Here is an 8,582-nt window from a genome sequence, read left to right as displayed (position 1 = left end):
ACATGAAAGCAAGCAACACAAGTAAAAAAAAAAGGGTTAAGATGAAAGTAGATAAATAAAAGTATTAATGGTGGACAGCAAATAAATAAATACCTCTTTTTGTGTGTCAGATTAAGTTATTCTTTCCATTACAAAGATTCATCTGCACTAGGTGTCTCTCTCTTCAGCCATTTCATGGTTATGGATTTCTTACAAGCCACCAGTAATGTTCTCAGCAAGTATGTATCTTTGTTCCTCCAGATCGATCAGCTATAACAAATTGAAAAATAAAGTTATTTTTGTTAAAGACACAGTCTCCAGGTCCAGGATTTGACGTATGCGTAACCAAAATGGGGTCACAACAGGGCAACTCAAAAAAACACATGATAAAGATTTGCCTCTTTGCTTCTGCAACACCTCCAACAGTCAGTCTGGTTGGAATATGATTTCTTTTGATATGGAGTGCATCATTAGAGGATGAGATTAGTGGAGAATTTGTAGTTCTCCACTAATTGTTGTTTAAAAATGTGGCTCCAGTTCTCCTGTGTGATTACGATGTTGCCCTCAGTTTTCAATCTTGATTTTACCTTCGATATATTTTCTTTGTTAAGAGATTGAAGACTTGTGTATAATCTTGAAATGATCTTCTTATAAGGTTCATCTTGGTAAGCTCTTAAAAATACCTGTAGAATATCGTTGTTTCGGGCTCATCATTTTTCATCATTTTTTCCCCGATAGTCTCTTATTTGTAAATATCTGAAGTGGTCCTGGTTCTGTAGACCAGATTTATCGTTGAGATCTTGGAAACTCCTAACCGTAACTTTACCTTTAGTGAATGGTGTGTCGTAAGCACTGAGGAGGTCCATTCCTTGACTCTATGGTCGTGTTGACTAGGTATGAATTGTGGGTCTGTATGCAAACCATTTTAAGATTTCAAATGTCTTTTTTAAATTGGACTGTTTCTATAAAGTATCTTTTAATGTATGTTTGTGTGTGTGCTTATAACCTGCGCTGAAGCACCGTCTCCACATCGCCACCTCCTCCTGCTCCCTCAGATCCTCCTCCTTTTACAGCCTGAAAAATGAATTCACAAAATCATATCCAGATCCTTTGCAAATGAGCAATGGTGTTGGTGGTGTAAAGATGATAGAGAAGAGAAGATGTGGGGAATAAAGGCAACTATGCTCTCATTGTTGACAGCAGCACCAGGGAACATATATCTGAGATCTCTGTCCTGAAGAGCAGCTCAAATCCTGCACAGAACCCTCAGGCTCCTACCCTGATATATAACAAGGTCAGCAAGTAGCAGAGGCTTGTGGCAAAATGCCAAATGAATAAAAGCAAAACACAGCACAGATAAGAACATGAAAGCTAACAGACCATGGGTGCAAGAGTGGGTTAGTGGAAGGCATCGTGGAATTAAAAATGGGGATGGTGGGAGAGGTCTTGATGTCTATGGGCCGATGCCTCTCCCTGCTTGGTGCAGGCGCTGGATTGTACCGAGACTGTCCTCCAATCAAACGTACATATAGGTCGTATGCAGGAATTACGACCATGTTTACGTTTTCAAAACCAGCGCCCCTAGCGGTTGTATACATGACAGCAACCACTTCCACCTTGGAAGTGGTATCTAGTAGCTTCGCTGATTTCGCCACCGGCAGTCCGCTCAGTGGCAAGAGCACTGTGCCCGAGTGCAGTCAACAAGGGTTCAATTCCTAACTATACTTTAATATTTTTTTTTTTATTTTTACTGCCAAACCCTGTCTTTTTTTACCCTAACCTCAGCAACACATTAGAGTTGAAAAATACTAGTAAAAACATACCTTTACGTCGTATTCAGGGATTGGAAAAAAAACGACCCATAGTTACGTTTCAGAAAACGACCCATAGTCACATTTCAGGGGTTGGAAAAAACGACTTATATATGTACAGTTATATGACAGATTGGTTGTACCAGTTGAAGTTTTTCTGCTGATCTGAGTGATCTTGAGGGGCTATATGTTTCAAACATCTGTGCTATATAGAGAGGGCCTTGGCCATTTAGTGATTTAAAAGCAAGTAAAAGGACTTTAAAATCAATTCTGTAGGTCACTGGTAGCCAGTGTAGGGATTTTAAAATTGGTGTGATATGATCTTTTCTTTTGGTTCTGGTCAATAGCCTAGCTGCTGCGTTTTGTATCATTTGAAGAGGTTTTATTGTTTTTTTAGGGAGACCAGTGAAGAGACCATTACAGTAATCCACCCTGCTGGTGATGAAAGTGTGAATAAGTTTTTCCAGGTCTCCGGTGATATGAAGTTTTTAACCTTCGCAACCTCCGATTTTGAAATCAGGGGTCAACAAACTTTTTGAGAGCTACCTGAAGGGTACAGAATCATATGGACTATGGACTACCATATTAACCTTTTATGCAATGTAACCATTTAAATAATGGATATCATTTATGCATGATGTATGCGTTTATGCATACATCATAGTTTTAATAAACAATATCAATGATATTTTAGATCACGCAGGTTAGGTTGCATCTCCACTACAAAAAAGTACCTACTTAACGTGGGCGGAGTCATCACTGCGCAGCTGAGTGAAACTGCGGTGACTTCGTTTTATACGTGACAAACACACACCCACCCACCCGCACTACACGTTTGGGTTTACCAGGTCTATCCAGAGTCCTCCTCCATCCTCTGACCCAACTCACCACCAGATGGTGATCAGTTGACAGCTCTGCCCCTCTCTTCACCCGAGTGTCCAGAACATGCGGCCTTAGATCAGATCATCGACCTTCGGCCAAGGACACTCTGGTACCAAGTACACTTATGAGCGTCCTTATGCTTGAACATGTTGTTTGTTATGGATAGTCCATGACTTGCACAGAAATCCAATAACAAACGACCACTCTGATTTAGATCAGGTAGGCCGTTCTTCCCAATCACGCCTCTCCAGGTTTCCCCATCGCTGCCCACGTGCGCGTTGAAATCTCCCAGCAGAACTATGGAGTCCCCTGACGGAGCCCCTTGCAGGACTCCATCTAGGGCCTCCAAGAAGGCCGGGTACTCTGAGCTGCTGTTCGGTGCATAAGCACAAACAGCAGTCAGGGCTTTCCCCCCCGCAACCCTAAGGCGCAGGGAGGCGACCCTCTCGTCCACCGGGGTAAACTCCAACACAGCGGCGCTCAGCCGGGGGCTTGTGAGTATCCCCACACCCGCCCGGCGCCTTACACCCTGGGCAACTCCTGAGAAGAATAACTTCCAACCCCTATCCAGGAATGTGGTTCCAGAGCCAAGGCTGTGCGTGGAGGTAAGCCCCACCAGATCTAATTGGTAGCGCTCCATCTCCCGCACAAGCTCCGGCTCTTTCCCCCACAGTGAGGTGATGTTCCATGTCCCCAGAACCAGCTTCTGCCGCCCAGGTCCAGTACGTCGAGATCCCCGACCTTCACTGCCACCCATGTGGCAGCGCACCCGACCCCAGTCGATCTCCCTGCAGGTGGTGGGTCCACAGGAGGACGATGAAGAGGCCATGGGACTTGTTCAGGCTGTGCCCGGCCGGGCCCCGTGGTAGACCCGGCCACCAGGCATTCGCTCACGGGCCCTCCGTCTGGGCCTGGCAGGGTCACTCTCTTCCTCTGTCGTTTTTTCATGAGGTCTTTGAACCATTCTTCGTCCGGCCCCTCCCCTGAGACCAATTTGCCTTGGGAGACCCTACCAGGAGCACTAGGCTCCAGACAACACAGCTCTCAGAATCACAGGGGCACTCAAACCTCTCCACCACGGTAAGGTGATGGTTCCCGGAGAGGTAAATCTAGATCTAGATGTTAAATCAAAATGTTAAATCTAAATCTAAATGTTAAATCTAAATGCTAAATCTAAATGCTAAATATAGATGCTGAATCTAGATGTTAAATCAAAATGTTAAATCTAAATCTAAATGTTAAATCTAAATGTTAAATCTAAATCTAAATGCTAAATCTAAATGCTAAATCTAAATGTTAAATCTAAATGCTAAATATAGATGCTAAATCTAAATGCTAAATCTAGATGTTGAATCTAAATGTTAAATCTAAATCTAAATGTTAAATCTAAATCTTAAATCTAAATCTTAAATCTAAATGCTAAATCTAAATCTAAATGTAAATCTAAATCTTAAATCCAAATCTAAATGTTAAATCTTAATGTTAAACTAAACCTAAATGTTAAATCTAAATCTAAATGTTAAATCTAAATGCTAAATCTAAATCTAAATGTTAAATCTAAATCTAAATTTTAAATCTAAATGTTAAATCTGAATCTAAATCTAAATCTAAATGCTAAATCTAAATCTAAATGTTAAATCTTAATCTAAATGCTTAATCTAAATGTTAAATCTAAATCTAAATGTTAAATCTAAATGCTAAATCTAAATGTTAAATCTAAATCTAAATGCTAAATCTAAATGTTAAATCTAAATGATAAATCTAAATGATAAATCTAAATCTAGATGTTAAATCTAAATCTAAATGTTAAATCTAAATCTAAATGTTAAATCTAAATGCTAAATCTAAATGCTAAATCTAGATGTTAAATCAAAATGTTAAATCTAAATCTAAATGTTAAATCTAAATGTTAAATCTAAATGCTAAATCTAAATGCTAAATCTAGATGTTAAATCAAAATGTTAAATCTAAATCTAAATGTTAAATCTAAATGTTAAATCTAAATCTAAATGCTAAATCTAAATGTTAAATATAGATGCTAAATCTAAATGCTAAATCTAGATGTTAAATCTAAATGTTAAATCTAAATCTTAAATCTTAAATCTAAATCTTAAATCTAAATCTAAATGCTAAATCTAAATGTAAATCTAAATCTTAAATCCAAATCTAAATGTTAAATCTAAATGCTAAATCTAAATCTAAATGTTAAATCTAAATGTTAAATCTAAATGCTAAATCTAAATCTAAATGTTAAATCTAAATGTTAAATCTAAATCTAAATTTTAAATCTAAATGTTAAATCTAAATCTAAATGCTAAATCTAAATCTAAATGTTAAATCTTAATCTAAATGCTTAATCTAAATGTTAAATCTAAATCTAAATCTAAATGTTAAATCTAAATGCTAAATCTAAATGCTAAATCTAAATGTTAAATCTAAATGCTAAATCTAAATGTTAAATCTAAATGCTAAATCTAAATGTTAAATCTAAATCTAAATGCTAAATCTAAATGCTAAATATAGATACTAAATCTAGATGTTAAATCTAGATGTTAAATCTAGATGTTAAATCAAAATGCTAAATCTAAATGATAAATCTAAATCTAGATGTTAAATCTAAATGTTAAATCTAGATGTTAAATCAAAATGCTAAATCTAAATGATAAATCTAAATCTAGATGTTAAATCTAAATGTTAAATCTAAATGCTAAATCTAAATGTTAAATCTAAATCTAAATGTTAAATCCAAATGTTAAATCTAAATCTAAATGCTAAATCTAAATGTTAAATCTAAATGCTAAATATAGATGCTAAATCTAAATGCTAAATCTAGATGTTAAATCAAAATGCTCAATCTTAAATCTAAATCTAAATGCTAAATCTAAATGTTAAATCTAAATCTAAATGCTCAATGTTAAATCTAAATCTAAATGCTAAATCTAAATGTTAAATCTAAATGCTAAATCTAAATGATAAATCTAAATGATAAATCTAAATCTAGATGTTAAATCTAAATCTAAATGTTAAATCTAAATGCTAAATCTAAATGTTAAATCTAAATCTAAATGTTAAATTTAAAGCTAAATCTAAATGTTAAATCTAAATGCTAAATCTAAATGTTAAATCTAAATCTAAATGTTATATCTAAATGTTAAATCTAAATCTAAATGCTAAATCTAAATGTTAAATCTAAATGCTAAATATAGATGCTAAATCTAAATGCTAAATCTAGATGTTAAATCAAAATGCTCAATCTTAAATCTAAATCTAAATGCTAAATCTAAATGTTAAATCTAAATCTAAATGTTCAATGTTAAATCTAAATCTAAATGCTAAATCTAAATGTTAAATCTAAATGCTAAATCTAAATGATAAATCTAAATGATAAATCTAAATCTAGATGTTAAATCTAAATCTAAATGTTAAATCTAAATCTAAATGTTAAATCTAAATGCTAAATCTAAATGTTAAATCTAAATCTAAATGTTAAATCTAAATCTAAATGCTAAATCTAAATGTTAAAGCTAAATCTAAATGCCAAATCTAAATGTTAAATCTAAATCTAAATGCTAAATCTAAATCTAAATGCCAAATCTAAATGTTAAATCTAAATCTAAATGCTAAATCTAAATCTTAAATCTAAATCTAAATCTTAAATCTTAAATCTAAATCTAAATCTAAATCTAAATCTAAATGCTAAATCTAAATGTAAATCTAAATGTTAAATCTAAATCTAAATGTTAAATCTTAATGTTAATCTAAATCTAAATGTTAAATCTTAATCTAAATGCTTAATCTTAATGTTAAATCTAAATCTAAATCTAAATGTTAAATCTAAATTCTAAATCTAAATGCTAAATCTAAATGTTTAATCTAAATGCTAAATCTAAATGTTAAATCTAAATGCTAAATCTAAATGATAAATCTAAATCTAGATGTTAAATCTAAATCTAAATGTTAAATCTAAATGCTAAATCTAAATGCTAAATCTAAATGTTAAATCTAAATGCTAAATCTAAATGTTAAATCTAAATGCTAAATCTAAATGATAAATCTAAATCTAGATGTTAAATCTAAATCTAAATGTTAAATCTAAATCTAAATGTTAAATCTAAATGCTAAATCTAAATGTTTAATCTAAATCTAAATGCTAAATCTAAATGCTAAATATAGATGCTAAATCTAGATGTTAAATCTAGATGTTAAATCAAAATGTTAAATCTAAATGTTAAATCTAAATGTTAAATCTAAATCTAAATCTAAATGTTAAATCTAAATCTAAATGCTAAATCTAAATGTTAAATCTAAATGCTAAATCTAAATGATAAATCTAAATCTAGATCTTAAATCTAAATCTAAATGTTAAATCTAAATGCTAAATCTAAATGTTAAATCTAAATCTAAATCTAAATGTTATATCTAAATGTTAAATCTAAATCTAAATGCTAAATCTAAATGTTAAATCTAAATGCTAAATATAGATGCTAAATCTAAATGCTAAATCTAGATGTTAAATCAAAATGCTCAATCTTAAATCTAAATCTAAATGCTAAATCTAAATGTTAAATCTAAATCTAAATGTTCAATGTTAAATCTAAATCTAAATGCTAAATCTAAATGTTAAATCTAAATGCTAAATCTAAATGCTAAATCTAAATGATAATTCTAAATCTACATGTTAAATCTAAATCTAAATGTTAAATCTAAATCTATATCTAAATGTTAAATCTAAATGCTAAATCTAAATGTTAAATCTAAATCTAAATGTTAAATCTAAATCTAAATGTTAAAGCTAAATCTAAATGCCAAATCTAAATGTTAAATCTAAATCTAAATGCTAAATCTAAATCTTAAATCTAAATCTAAATCTAAATCTTAAATCTTAAATCTAAATCTTAAATCTAAATCTAAATGCTAAATCTAAATGTAAATCTAAATGTTAAATCTAAATCTAAATGTTAAATCTTAATGTTAAACTAAATCTAAATGTTAAATCTAAATGCTAAATCTAAATGTTAAATCTAAATCTAAATGCTAAATCTAAATGTTAAATCTAAATGTTGAATCCAAATGTTAAATCTAAATCTAAATGTTAAATCTAAATGCTAAATCTAAATGTTAAATCTAAATCTAAATGTTAAATCTAAATCTAAATGCTAAATCTAAATGTTGAATCTAAATTTAAATGTTAAATCTAAATCTAAATGCTAAATCTAAATGTTAAATCTAAATGCTAAATCTAAATGTTAAATCTAAATCTAAATGTTAAATCTAAATCTAAATGCTAAATCTAAATGTTAAAGCTAAATCTAAATGCCAAATCTAAATGTTAAATCTAAATCTAAATGCTAAATCTAAATCTTAAATCTAAATCTAAATCTAAATCTTAAATCTTAAATCTAAATCTTAAATCTAAATCTAAATGCTAAATCTAAATCTAAATGTTAAATCTAAATCTAAATGTTAAATCTTAATGTTAAACTAAATCTAAATGTTAAATCTAAATGCTAAATCTAAATGTTAAATCTAAATCTAAATGCTAAATCTAAATGTTAAATCTAAATGTTAAATCCAAATGTTAAATCTAAATCTAAATGTTAAATCTAAATGCTAAATCTAAATGTTAAATCTAAATCTAAATGTTAAATCTAAATCTAAATGCTAAATCTAAATGTTAAATCTAAATTTAAATGTTAAATCTAAATCTAAATGCTAAATCTAAATGTTAAATCTAAATCTAAATGCTAAATCTAAATGTTAAATCTAAATCTAAATAAACATTTAGATTTAGATTTAACATTTAGATTTAGATTTAGATTTAGATTTAGATTTAGATTTAAATTTAACATTTAACATTTAACATTTAACATTTAGGTGTAACATTTAATATTTGGATTTAGCTATTTAAAA

Source organism: Solea solea, chromosome 21 (assembly GCF_958295425.1).
Source record: "Solea solea chromosome 21, fSolSol10.1, whole genome shotgun sequence".
Lineage (NCBI taxonomy): Eukaryota > Metazoa > Chordata > Actinopteri > Pleuronectiformes > Soleidae > Solea > Solea solea.
The sequence above is the reverse complement of the archived record's forward strand: the minus strand, read 5'-3'. Positions refer to the sequence as shown.